Genomic DNA, 13,661 nt, shown 5'->3' on the forward strand with positions numbered 1-13,661 from the left:
GATATAGATATACTAGTAGCCCTGCACACGAATCTGTGTGCCAGTAGCTCTCTGTTGCCCTCCTGTAGCTTTCCACCCACTGCCCCACCCTCCTATAGCTCTCCCCGATCCCTCCCCTTCCCCCCCCCTCCATAGCTTGCTGCCCTGCTCCCTCCTATAGCTCTCCACCGCCCACTTGTAGTTCGCTGCCCCACCCTCCTGCAGATCCGTGATCCTGTTGTTATGTGGTTGGTCGTTACGCCTCAGGGCGTAATGGATAATTAGCATATTCCTCTCTTATTATATAGGATATATTGCTATGTCACCCCAAATGCCTAAAAACAATGAGCAAAAGGATAAAAGAAAAAAAAACAAGGATGGTCTTGAAATAGCATTTTACATTTGAAGAAACCAGGGCTTCTTACAGAAGTGGCCAATTCCAGGTCAGGGGCACGAAATGTACAAAGAAAGCTTAAAATATCTTAACACAGCAGATAGTTTGAAAGCTCTCAAAGACTGCCTCAGAAACCAAGTTGAAGATACTGGCTAAAGAAGGGATAATTTGAGCATCAGTAAGGATAAGAAATATCATAGATTGAAACTCATCAAATATGTTTAAATCCTTGAGTCCATAATGGCATTTTAAAAATAAAGTAATTATTCACTCACAGAAGATAATAGGAAACCAATTCATTATTTTTAACACTGATAATAAAAGGGAAGGATCAAGCATTTATTCATCCTTTCCCATATGAAATGTACCACTACATAACCAAGTAGTGGATGAAATATATGAAATGTCTCTTTTTAATACATTAAAAAATGGAAAGGATATCACCATTTTGCAACTCCCAATGAATTAAGAGATAAATGCATCAAGCATCAATGGCTGCTAACATCACAAAGAGACAACTAGATATTATTTGGCTCCTAGTCTTGACAAACACCACATATATCTTTACATATACAGATGAAGTGGCTCAGATGCTAATTTACAGAGAATACAGAAGATAAAGGAACATATTGAATTAGACATGAGTATGCAATCAGCAAAATCTAGATTGTGAAAAACTGCAGGACAAATGGGCCTGGGTTCTCAGCATATATATTGTAAAGAAAAGAAAAATATGGAAGATAACTCCATAGATGGAAAATGTCTTAAAAGACAGAAAATATTTTTTTAAATCAACAAGACTAAGCTATAGTGACTAGGGATGCATATTTGAATGATAAAATTATATTTTGAAAAAACAAGGAATCCTATATAATAATAGAGGAATATGCAAATTAGCCAAGAAGCCATAACGTCATGACTGCTCAGGAGGAGGCATGCACAGCAGGAGCGGGTGGGCGGGGACTGCCATCACCTGGAGGGCTGCCACATGGCCTGGCCCAGAGGCTGCCTGGCCTGGGAGCGGCCCCCATTGGAGGCGGCCACCAGTGGAGGCGTAGGCAGGCCTGCCGTGCTGCCTGGCCCGGGGATGGCCCCCAGCAGAGGCAGCCTCCAGTGGAGGCACGTGAAGGCCCACCACGCTGACAGGCCCAGAGGCGCCTGGCCTGGGTGCAGCCCCAAGTAGAGGTGGCCACCGGCGGGGGCACGCGCAGGCCCGCTGCGCTGCTCGGCCTGGAGGCGCCTGGCCTGGGTGCAGCCCCTGGCTCTGCTATCTTGAGTTTGTGGTTTCCAAGGAAACAGCCAGAAGGGATGATAAACCCTCCACGAACGGCTCAGCCGGCGCCTATCTAAGTGGCGGCTTTGTTTAAATCGAGCCTTTTCCACAGTGAATGACCGGAACCCTCCCTGGATCAGGCAGGTTCCTGTGGAGTGCAATCTCCAGGCAATACAACGGGGGCTCCAGTTTCATCCCTGGCAATCTCATGCACGTTAGCTCAGGGCAGCGGGGAAGGAAGGGAAAAGGCATCACGTGGGGTAGCTCTGGCGAGCAAGCAGAAGGAAACCATGTCTGGCAGACGACTCTCCTGCCACCCCCTTCAATGTGTAAGAAGAATCAAATAAACCAATACAAACACCCCTCCCCCACCCCGGAGAGATCTGGGACTGAGGGGCGTCCAGCCCAGGCATTGTGTACCTGCTTCCCACCCCCTTCATCCAAATGGACAGATTAGGGGGTTAAGGGGAGGAGGAGGAGCCTCACAGGAAGGGGATCCCCAGAACCGCACCCCTGCCCTCCCTTCGGACCTGACCTCTCAGAGCGCAGGGCCTGACCCCACCCCCCAGCAGATTTGCATATCCCAGACCCTCTGCTGCTTCCAGGCGCTGGGCATTCCTGTGTCTTCCCTGCCTCCTAGCTGCTGACCCTCATTGTCTCCTACCCCAGAAGCACTCATCCTCCCCAACTTTCAGTCTTTATAGCCTAAATGCATGGTGGGCTTAGTTGCTTCTCCATGGATTTTATTTGACTAGTGGCCCGGTGCACAAAATTCGTGCACATTAAAAGGGAATTAATTAGAGGAAATATTTTAATATTGCTATTTGCCCTTTCTCTATAATAGAAGTGTCAGAGATGAAAGAAAATTAGTAAAATGTATATGAAAATCTCCCTCCTGTCAGAGTCTGGGGCATGCTGCAGGACCTTGAATCAAGTCCCTACCCACCACCCGCATGTGCTTCGAAAACGCAGGAGACTCAGACCTGGCTGGCCCCACCCCCATTTGGTGAGACCCAGACCTGGCTGACCCCACCCCTGTCAAGCCCCGCTGGGCAGGGGCACAGCCTCAGGTCCCCCGGCCTGGTGCCAGGGTGGGGAACACGGTCTGAGGTCCCCTATCAAACCCCATCGGGTGAGCAGTGTGGTCTGAGGTCCCTGTCAAGCCCTGCTGGGCAGAGGGTACAGCCTGAGGTCCCCCAGCCTGGTGCCGGGGCAGAGGGACATGGCATGAGGTCTCCCGGCCTGCATCGGGGCAGGGGGCGTGGCCTGAGGTCCCCGTGAAGCCCCGTGGGGTGGGGGGCGCGACCTGAGGTCCCTCGCCCAGGCCAGGTGCCATGCATCCTCAGGTCCCTGCTGTTCGGTCGATGTTACAGTGTCCCAGCTAATTTGCATATTCTTCTATTATATAGATAGATAAGAACCCAGCGAAGTCGCTTAGCAACTGAGATGCTCAGACTTCATCAGGGACAACGAATGACACACCTTACTTGGCTTTGATAGCAAAGCAATCTTATTCTTTTATTTTTTTAAATAGATTTTTATTGATTTCAGAGAGGAAGGGAGAGGGAGAGAGATAGAAACATCAATGATGAGAGAGAATCATTGATCAGCTGCCTCCTGCACATGCCCTACTGGGGATCGAGCCCGCAACCCAGGCATGTGCCCTTGACCAGAATCAAACCTGGGACCCTTCAGTCCTCAGGCTGAAGCTCTAGCCACTGAGCCAAACCAGCTAGAGCAAGCAATCCTATTCTTAAAGACTTGATTTTTCTCATAAACAAGTGGATTTGAATCATATCAAACCAATATGCATTTTTTAATAAAATGTCTCTTCATTTCTACTAATGCAATTCAACCTTAAAGCTTATGTTGTATAATCTATACTAATAAAAGGGTAATATGCTAATTAGACCGGACATCTTCTGGACATCCATCCGGACATCCTTCCACACAAAGCCACGGTGGCGGGGGCCAAGGCAGAGGTGGTTAGGGGTGACCAGGCCAGCAGGGGAGGGCAGTTAGGGGCAATCAGGCCGGCAGGGGAGGGCAGTTAGGGGTGATCAGAGTGGCAGGCAGAGGTGGTTAGGGGTGATCAGGCAGGCAGGGGAGCAGTTAGGGGTGATCAGGCCGGCAGGGGAACAGTTAGGGGCAATCAGGCCAGCAGGCAGAGGTGGTTAGGTGCTATCAGGCAGGCAGGCAGAAGTGGTTAGGGGTGATGAGGCAGACAGGCAGGTGAGCAGTTAGGAGCCAGCTGTCCCAGATTGCGAGGGGGATATCTGACTGCCCACAGGGATTGGGCCTAAACCGGCAGTCAGAAATCCCCCAAGGGGTCCTGGATTGAAGAGGGTGCAGGCAAGGCTGAGGGACACCCCCCCCCAACACGAATTTCGTGTACTGGGCCTCTAGTGGTTACTATAAAAGTCAGAATAATGATTATCCATGGGGAAAGAAAGAGAGAGGATTATGACTGGGACAAGCACATGGGAGGGATTTCTGGAGTGAGTGACAAAGTTCTATTTCTTTAGGGTTTTGCCCCTTCTGGGGTCCATGAAGTACTGGTTCATATGACTACCCTTGTCTAGTCATATTGAGTCACATAATTCATGTAATTTGTGCTAATTAAATTAATTCTTTAATTCATGTTGAATTAATGTAATTCATATTACAATCTCAGCAAGGACATTACATACTAAGGACAAAAGTCCCTGGAAAATGGAATGATGCTGAATTTTCCAGTAACCTATAGCACACTTGGTGTTAGTGGGTTTTCATGTGTGCGGGGCACTTGCATGCACATGTATTAGGGAAGGTTAGCCCAATGATTTCTGCTTTAGTTAATATTTAACAATAAAGTTATGAACTTTAAATTCTATCTAGATTTTGTTGTAGAACTTTTTTTGCTGCTTCTTAGATTTAGTGCTCATTTAGGGTATATTGGACAAATCCCTTTTAACATGTAACATCGTTTACAAACCTTATCTCCTGCATTAAAGCCTATTACACCCTGAAAAGATATTGAAGCCCTTATTTGGGTTGAAATTGCACCACCTCTTTCTTTCATAATTATGTGTTTTGTGGACCACCATTTTGCAGTTACTCTGTTGATAGCTACTACCTCCAGAAGTAAATTGTTCCCTTTAGCTGGTCAATGTAAATTAGGTAGAATAATTTGCCTTAGAAAGTACCTTAGTTACTGCTATCCTCAAGTACCTAGAACTCTTCCAAGTATTATTCTTGGAGATTGGGGGGATGAGAAGAAATAAACCAAAGAACTTGTATACTTATATGCATAGCCCATGGACACAGGCAATAGGGAGATGAAGACCTGGAGGGAGGGGGGAGTAACTGGGAGGAGGGGGATAAAGGTGGGGGGAAATGGGAGACATCTGTAATATTATCAACAATAAAAAATATATAGTTAAAAAAACAATATTCTTATTCACATGGTACAATTTATTTCTTTTCTCCCTGTTTTTTAGTTTGAGCGTGTTTGGTTACTTCTTTTTAACAACATTGATGGAGCCCAGTATTTAATTGGCTTAAATTGTAACTGTTACTTCAACACCAGCAGACATCAGGGCAGATTTGCCACTACACGCAGCCTAGTTTGCACTGTTGGAATGGTTAAGAGCATGGGCTTTGGAGTCAGGCGAACTTGGGTTTGAATCAGAGCTCTGTCCCTTATTTGTCGTTTGACCTTGGGTTAATGACAGCCTCTCTCAGTTTCATATATAAAATGTGGATGTTATGAGGAATAAATAAGGCTAATATTTCTAGAGCACTTAAACAGTGCTTTATAGACACTGTTGTTATAGCTTAAGAAGGCAAATACAGTACAGTATTTTTTTGCCTTAGCTTATACATGTGGAAATCATAAACCCTCCTCTAATGAGACAAATCTCAAAATACACCTCTTCATGAAGTTGTCCTGATTCCTTCAACATAATATAACCTTTGCTTCTGCTTAAAAAACATTTTGTGCTTCATTAGTATATTTATTTTGCAGCCTCAATAGATTCTAAGCTCCTTGGTTCAAATCCTCCCTAGAACTTAACACATTACCTTGTATCTAGTGTAGGCTCAATAAATATTTATTTAAATATATAATTGATTACTTTTATATTTGTGATACTGTCAATGCCCTTCAGTGACAAGAAAACCTGCATTTAAACAAATGAAATCTAGTACTCATTGTAACAAGGGAGAACATACACCATGGGGAGTTGTGGGGTATGTCAGTAAGAGGATATTAGAAAGAACTAATTCTGGGATTTGGGCTTTGGTTGGATAATTTTGGGGAGGGTCTAAGGTAGCAGAGGTTCTGGTTTTGGTATTGTCAAAAAGAAGGAACAACTCTGATTGAATATCTAATAAATATTATCTATAGGGAGGACACACTGGAGCAAATGTAAAGCAGTAATTGTTAAAAAAAAATTTAACAGTCATTGATTTAGGTTACAGAGAAATGTTTGACTTTTTTTTTTGGGGGGGGGGGTTGTACAATGATCTTGTCTGAAATGGGTGTTCTTGTGAGATTGTTTATGTCCAATAGGAGGACAGCATATAGCATAGGAGTGTCAAATCAGTACCTGGATGTTAAGAATAGTTATTTTTCTTTCTCATTCCATTCCATTAATAGAAACCTCATATTTAATGTTTTTCACTCAAGAATTTTAACAGACTAGAGGCCCAGTGCACAAAATTTGTGCACTGGGGTGGGGGGGGGGGCTGTCCCTCAGCCCAGCCTGCACCTCTCCAATCTGGGACCCCTGTGGGATCGGGCCTAAACCGGCAGTTGGACATCCCTCTCGCAATCCGGGACTGCTGGCTCCCAACTGCTCACCTGCCTGCCAGCTTGATCACCCCCTAACCACTCCCTTGCCAGCCTGATCGACGCCTAACAGCTCCCCTGATGGCCCAATTGCCCCTAACTGCCCTCCCCTGCCGGCCCGATCGCCCCCAACTTCCCTCCCCTGCCGGCCCAGTCACCCCCAACTGCCCTCCCCTGCTGGCCCGGTCACCCCTAACTGCCCTCCCCTGCCGGCCTGGTCGTACCCAACTGCCCTCCCCTGCAGGCCTGGTCACCCCCAACTACCCTCCTCTGCTGGCCTAGTCACCCCCAACTACCCTCCCCTGCTGGCCATCTGTGGCAGCCATCTTTGACCACATGGGGGCAGCCATCTTGTGCGAGGGTGTGAAGGTCAATTTGCATATTACCTCTTTATTATATAGGATAATTTTGCTTTGCTCTTGGTGTTGAACTCTCTCCCAGCAACATAAGGGCTTGTTGCTGCTTTACCAATTGCACCTTTATCCATTTGATTCCTCCATCTCCTAGATAATAAGATATCCAATCAGAATTGCCCCACTTTCTGACAAACTCTTCCCAAACCTAACTCAAGTCCAAATCACAAAACAATCCCCTCTTAATCCCCTCTTACTGAGATGTACCACAGGTTCTTCATGGTGTATGTAGTACAATCTTGCCTGTTACAACAATAGACACAACTCTTATTTGCCTACAGGTGTGCTTCCTATTCTTTAGACTGGTGGGCAGAGACCTCTAGATGTTGATTGCTCTCATGCATGATACAGATTTTTTCCGTGTCTTTTCTTGCCCCTTAATCTTGTTTATGCTACTTCTATTACTGGTAAGTTTCTAATTTTATGTTGTCAGTGTTATCAGTATTTTCCTGTATAACTTCACTAGAAGCCCGGTGCATGAAATTCGTGCACTGGGAGAGCGTGTCCCTTAGCCTGGCCTGCTACTCTCACAATCCAGGATCCCTTAGGGGATGTCCGCCTGCTGGCTTAGGCCTGATCCCCCCTGGGGATCCTGCCACTGCTGCTGCGCTTGCCAGCCATGAGCCCAGCTTCTGGCTGAGTGGCACTCCCCCTGTGGGAGCACACTGACCACCAGGGGGCAGCTCCTGTGTTGAGCGTCTGCCCCCTGGTGGTCAGTACACATCATAGAAACTGGTCGTTCGGCCGATTTGCATATTAGGGTTTTATTATATAGGATAGCTTTGTGACTGTTTACCTATCTTAGATCATAAAAGTAGTATTCTCTATTTCCTTTTAATACTTTTACTCTTTTAAATATTTAGCTCTTTAATCCATCTGGATTTTAATTTCATGTGCAAGTAATGAGAATTGAAGTTCTTTGCAAAACTTCAGGATTAAAATTCACACCCATCACTTTCTCTAGACAGCTTTCCTTGACTCTCCCTCTCCATTTCAACAGTCTGGGTTAGGAGTCCTTGCATTTTGTTCCCATAGTACACATTACAATAATCATCACTTCCGTCAGAATAGACTGCTTGAACTCTGACTGGTTTTGCTCAGTGGATAGAGCATCAGCCTGTGGACTAAGGGTTCTGGGTTCGATTCCGGTCAAGGGCACATCCCAGGTTGCAGGCTCGATCCCCAGTGTGGGGCGTGCAGGAGGCAGCTGATCAGTGATTCTCTCTCATCAATGTTTCTATCTCTCTCTCCCTCTCCTTTCTTCTCTGAAATCAATAAAAATATATTTAAAAATGAAGAAGAAAAAAAGAATACACTGCTTAAGAGGAAGGGCAGCTTTTTAAAAATTGTTTTGCCTTTGTGTCTAGTATGTTGCCTACACAAGTAGTTCAATAGAGTTCTGGATTGAGCAACTGTCCTCCTATTTCATTTCTGAGAGGAAGAGCCACATCTTACTTGGTGGGCCTCTATCAGTGATTGTTGACTTGAAACGGAAAGAAACAGAATTTTCATCCCTGTGTTGTTGCCATGGTAACAAGGCAGGTTTTTTAGGTCTGTAACATCAGTTCTGCACTATGATTGGCTAAGAAATTGATTGCTTATCTTATTCCCATTCGCATTTTTTCTCCCCACCTACTACCCAAGTCCAATTATGCAAGCTGCAGCAATAATTTCCATTCAGTTTTGCTCAGGCACCTTTCCTGGTGCTTGGGCTGCTGCTTCTTTCCCTAAAGCTGATGGGACATGTGCAGTGGACTCAAGGGACCACAGGCATCGGACACAGGGACCACGCTGGGTCCAGGACTATCCTAAGAGGTGCTAGAGAAAGATTGGGCACCTCAGTGGGGCGGGGGCAGGGATAAAAGTGGAAAATTTTCATATTGTTGCACACACCTTTCCTGTACTCTGAAAGCTACGTGTGCCTGACCTACACTCCAACGGTCTTGCCTATCCCGCGCCCATCTTGTGCTAATGATCAGAGCACGCATGCCCCCTAGGAGGGACATTCTGAGACCTGAAAACCAGAGGGCGGCTTGTGGAAATACAGTCTCAGGACCCCCTGTGTTTTGAGATGGGACCTTGGAGGTGCTCCCCTTAAAGATGCTGTTGCAGTCATTTGCCTCTGAAGGGAAAGGCTGTTGTTACGTTCCTTATTAATGAGATACAGAAGAGTGAGTGAGAGGCTAGTTATAGACAACCTGGGATAGAATTTGGTGGCTCCTTAAATTTCAGCTCCTGAGGAACTGGCCCTACTTTCTCCTTAAGTCCCTTTCCTTGAAACTGCTGAGGGTTTCAGAATCTGACTAGGACTTTTCTTTTGCTCACCTAAGCATTGGGATTGGAGAGTCAGGATTGTGTTTTTGTTTCTTCCTCCCTGAGAGTGCCAACTGGAAAGCCCAAATATAGGAAGATGCTCAGTGTTTCCAGGGGATGATCAGGGTGGTCTCCATCATGGGATTCCTTGGCCTTCGGGTTCCATTTGGGTTCTAGCAAGAGGGGCACTGGCTGGCGATGAGAGGAAGAATAGAGAGTAAGTTCTATATATTTATTCTCCCAGCAAGCTCTCTGTGAATGTGCCTTTACTTGGAAGTAGGGTCTTTGTAGATGTAATCAAGTCAACATGGGGTCATACTGGATTAGGTGGATCCCTATCCAATGACTGTCATCTTTATAGGAAGAGGGAAATTTGGACACAGATTTGGGAGAAGGCCATATAATGGTGGAGTGTCTACCATCCAAAGAATGCCAAGATTTCCAACAACTACCACAAAGAGAGAGGCATGGAACGAATTTTCCCTCAGGGCCTCTCCCTCTGGACTTCTAGCCTCCAGAACTGTGAAAGAATAAATTTCTATTTTAAACTACACAGTTTGTGGAAATTTGTTATGGCAGCCCTAGGAAACAAATTAATGATTAATGTCAGTAATTTTTCTTTGGTGTTAGAAAATCATAACTCTGTGCTGAATGGCTCCACTACTATTTTAATGTGTTTTTTCCTGATTATCATCATAATACTTGATATTAAAACTATAGAAAAGTTTTTAAAAAATAACAATTAGGAAATATTATTCATAGTACTTCCATGTTTTTCATTTCGGTATATTTCCATTTATTCCTTGTCTAAATGTGATTTTCATATGATATATAGAATTCTTATTCTGATTTTTCACTTTATAGGTATTCATGGAGTAAACAACTTATAAATATTTTGATGGCTGCATAAAATGTTATTATATATGTGTTCCTTATTTTACTTAACAGTTCATCTGTTGTTGATTACTTTGATTCTTTTATTTTGTTGTTGCTATTATAAACAACCTGTGATGCAGGGTACTAGTATAATGAGATGAAGGTCTTGTTTCCAGAACGGGATTTAATCTGACTATTGGTGATTGAAATAGATTAGAGAAGTGCACATTAATAGGATGACCCAAAGTCAGAGACCAGGTTCTCTTGACTAATCCAGAAGTGACTGTAAAGGAAAGATTTAGGATAGGAGCATAGAGGGCCTTCCAGAGACAGTCTTTAAGTTACATAGCAGGGAGAGCTCTCCCTGGAATTGCCAGGTTACTCATTATGCTGGGAACAAGATCTACAGGGACTTCTCCTGGACATGTGCCCTTTTCTCACTTTTAATAAATCCCAGGTGTCCCTGATCTTCTTTGGGCTGTCATTTGGGGAGTTCCTGTAGGCATCTTTCTAACTAACCTCCTGAGACTCATTTAGAATAAAAGCAAAACTCAGGTTGACCTTAATTGATCTGAACTAAAGCTCCCTGTAGGGATTTCCACACTTGCAACCTCTGAGATCTCTAAGTAGCAAATACTAATAGGGCACTGAGCATTTCAATTTGACTCTACCTTCTCCTCCCCTTAAGCCTATTCCCAGAGACACCAGAGAAGGAGAAGGGATGAAGAGGAAGGATACGTGGCTCAACCTGGGCAGAGACTGGCTGGGACCCGAGTGTCTCCTCAGAGTGTGCTCAACACTATTACCAGGTTTCCCCAGGTAGAAAAGTTTGGAAATTCAAAGTCATTTCTATTGACTTAACTGGGATGTGCCAGGGAATGCTTTGTATTATATAATTCATTGAGGTAATAGCAGGATTTTACTTGAGATTATTACATCTGGAAAAAGATCAATCCATTATTTATATCGTTTTTGTTGTTGTTGTTGTTGTTAACTCCAGAAAGAAGTATGGCAAGCTCATACATCTGGAGAAAGAATATTTGTAATGAGATTGGAAAATTTTCAAGCAGGATGGGCTCCTCCCCAAGAGGCAGAGTCACAGGGAATTTATCCAGGCACCCAATTTATGGAGATCCCTTCCCCTCAGCCTAGAACTGGAAAATGTTCAGATCATTCTCTTATTCTTTCATTCAAAATACATATGTGCCAAGCAGGGTCTGTATATTATGGGAGACATGAATAAAATATAGGTAAAAATCTGGCAGGAAAGAGAAGTTATTCAAAACATTTACTACAAGGGTTAGGGGATGTTAAGTACCAAAAATGAAGCACAAACAGAAATCAGAGGATGTTCAGCCATGGGACACTATACTCAATTTTTAACCGGAGAGATAAGGAGAGGCCTCAGAGAGGACTGAACATTTAAGCTGGGCCTTAAAATTTTCAAATGTTCTCTCATTTCTTTCTCCATGGCCACTGCCCTGGGTAACATCTTCGTTATCTCATTCATTCACTCAACCTTTTTTTTTAATCTTACAAAGGGTCAGAGTCAAGGCCAGGTGTGGATACAACAGCGAACAACACAGAATTGGCTCTTGCCTTCATGGTGCTTATACTGTAGTTGAGGAGATAAGTAAACAGACAAATAGAGTCATGATATAATTCAACAAGGAGGTAGGTGGAGAACAAATGTTTAATAACATCTTTCCACCAAAAAATTTTAAAACCTTATATTGAATAACTCCTGGGTGACAATGGACATACAATCAAAATGACAGAATATCTAAAAAGTTGTGGGAATCCCTTTCCATGTCCCGAATGGTTCAGGGTTCCAGTTCAGGGTTTGAGTTCTGGAGAAGGGCCGCACACAAATGAAAAGAAGAAATGTAATTTGGTGATATGGGGGGCCAGGGGGTAGTCCAACTCTAGTGGGAGAACTACTCACTGCTCTCACCATGCCATCCCTTTTATTGAGGTTTTGGGGAAAACATCTTAGGCAAGATAAACAGAAATTTACATGTAGCCCTTAGGCAGGAGATAAACAGAAACTTACATGTAGCCCTTAGGCAGGAAATAACAGAAACTTACATGGGACAAACAAAGGTGGAGGCTGCTTCAGCTAACAATGTCTCAACTAAAGGGTGAGTGGTTAGAGCAATTAAGGTTGTTGACCAGCCTTCCTGGCTTCCTGTCAACATCTCTCTTTTAGTGAAACTGATTTGTTTCCGGCAAAAAGTAACTATAATGAAAGCATTACCTTTAAGAACTTATGAAGTTCATTTTAAATAGTGATCAAAGACAAGTTCCTGGTCTTAAACACTTGTATAAACAAAAATAAATCAATTAAATTCCTAATTTAAAAAGAACAATAAAGTAAAAGAAACAAAACATAAGGAATAAAGATAAGCAAAAATTAACGAAGTAAAGAAAAAGATATATCTACTTAACTGAAAACCTGTCTCTTTGAAACAAATAGATAAACTACTAGCTAACCTAAGGAAAAAAGAAAAACACACAAAAGAAAAGATAAATATTGAAACACAGGAAATTTGCAGAATCTTTAAGGTATACTGTAGACCTTGGGAAAATAAATTTGAAATGCTAAATAAAGGTAGATGCTCTAAATCTAAGGGAATCTACAAGAAAACAAAAGCACAAAACAAACCCTATAGTTCATGTCATACTTAAGGCAAGATGTTGAATACTTTTTCTCTCAGGTGAGGAACAAAACAACTATTTCCACTCAGTACAGGGTGGGACAAAAGTAGGTTTACAGTTGTTGGTATGGAAAATAATATAATAATAAATAATACAAAAATAAACTCTGTGTTTTACATACTTACCACTGTAAACCTACTTTTGCCCCACCTTGTGTTTTTATTCAATACTAGTGGCCCAGTGCACGAAATCCGTGCACTTGCAGGGGTCCCTCAGCCTGGCCTGTGCCCTCTCGCAGTCTGGGAGCCCTCGGGGGATGTCCAACTGCCGGGTTAGGCCTGCTCCCTGCCAGCAGTCAGACATCCTTAGCGCTGCTGTGGAGGTGAGAGGCTGCCACCACCGTTGCTGCGCTTGCCAGCCATGAGCCCAGCTCAGGGCTTCTGGCTGAGTGGCACTCCCTCTGCGGGAGCGAACTGACCACCAGGAGGCAGCTCCTGCATTGAGCATCTGCCCCCTGGTGGTCAGTGTGTGTCATAGCGACTGGTTGTTCCACTGTTTGGTCAATTTGCATATTAGCCTTTTATTATATAGGACTAGTGGCCCAGTGCATGAAATTCATGCACATTAAAAGGGAATTAATTAGAGGAAATATTTTAATATTGCTATTTGCCCTTTTTCTCTATAATAGAAGTGTCAGAGATGAAAGAAAATTAGTAAAGTGAATATGAAAATCTCCCTCCTGTCAGAGTCTGGGGTGCACTGCGAAACCTAGAGTCACGTCCCTGTCCACCACCGACACGTGCTTCGAAAATGCAGGAGACCCAGACCTGGCTGGCCCTACCCCCATTGGGTGAGACCCAGACCTGGCTGGCCCCACCCCTGTCAAGCCCTGCCACGTGAGGGGCGTGGCCTGAGGTCCCCATC

The sequence above is a fragment of the Eptesicus fuscus genome, chromosome 7 (assembly GCF_027574615.1).
Source record: "Eptesicus fuscus isolate TK198812 chromosome 7, DD_ASM_mEF_20220401, whole genome shotgun sequence".
Classification (NCBI taxonomy): domain Eukaryota; kingdom Metazoa; phylum Chordata; class Mammalia; order Chiroptera; family Vespertilionidae; genus Eptesicus; species Eptesicus fuscus.